Source organism: Egretta garzetta, unplaced genomic scaffold (genome assembly GCF_000687185.1).
Source record: "Egretta garzetta isolate BGI_Z169 unplaced genomic scaffold, ASM68718v1 scaffold271, whole genome shotgun sequence".
Taxonomy (NCBI): domain Eukaryota; kingdom Metazoa; phylum Chordata; class Aves; order Pelecaniformes; family Ardeidae; genus Egretta; species Egretta garzetta.
Genome location: NW_009258669.1, coordinates 548,602 through 549,387, shown reverse-complemented (window position 1 = coordinate 549,387; position 786 = coordinate 548,602). Strand labels below are relative to the sequence as shown.

The following is a 786-nucleotide window of genomic DNA, read 5'->3' as shown; positions in this document are numbered from 1 at the left end:
CGCCTCCGCCGCCGCGGGGTGCCCGACCTGGCTTCGCGGCCCCTCCGGGGTTGCAGGGCTTCTTCCTCTCCCTTTCCCCTCCCTCATCGCCTTTGTTTGCAGGCCGGAGCGGCCCGAGTGTCTGAGATGGTGCCCGGGCGCCGGGCATTTCCCACCCCGGAGCGAGGCTTCCGCCCCCAGGAGCTCAGGGTTGGGCTGTTGCATATTAGAGGAGAGCACCTCGGGGCAGGCGACCAACAGGCGAGCCCCCCGATCGTTTTCACACCACTAAATCTGTGAGAGGCGCTGCTCTTTATCTGATTATCAGTGAGTTTATACTTGCAGTCCGTCTACCCCGAGCCTAAACTTTATTTAGCTGCATCGGATACTGCAGTGATATAATGCAAGATGCTTTTGTATGTGAAATAACGATTGAGCCGTCTGTGGTAACTTGCTGGTTTGATTTAGTTGAGACAGTTCTTTTCAGTGGGACAGTCTTTATCTTCCTGCCTCTACCCACAACTGGATGTAAGCATTGCATGTGTATCTGGAAATGCTTCCAATATGTTTTGTGCATTTTACTAAGCAGATCTTAGCAGAGCATACAATATCTATGCTTTTTAGCTATGTGTTCAGGTAGGCAGTTTTTCTTTAAAGTTTAGATCTACTTTGTCCTGAAGTCAGTACTGTGGCAAAAGTTAAGCCGTGAGGTATAGTGCAGACATGCAGTAAGCTGTTCTTCTCACCCTGCAGTGCTGAAGAGAATGTAATTTCCATAACACTTCCTATGGTGTAGCTCACGGTTCA

At 50.3% G+C, this 786-nt stretch overlaps 1 protein-coding gene across 3 annotated transcripts in view; it reads left to right on the top strand.

The window, feature by feature from the left end:
* The first annotated feature begins 286 nt into the window (after positions 1–286).
* CHD1 (chromodomain helicase DNA binding protein 1) overlaps positions 287–786 on the top strand; it is a 53,723-nt gene continuing 53,223 nt past the window's right edge. For all 3 annotated transcript variants that reach the window (XM_035888450.1, XM_009648662.2, XM_035888451.1), the window contains exon 1: positions 287–306. The gene's annotated coding sequence lies outside the window, so the exon portion shown is untranslated. The remainder of the gene's footprint in view (positions 307–786) is intronic.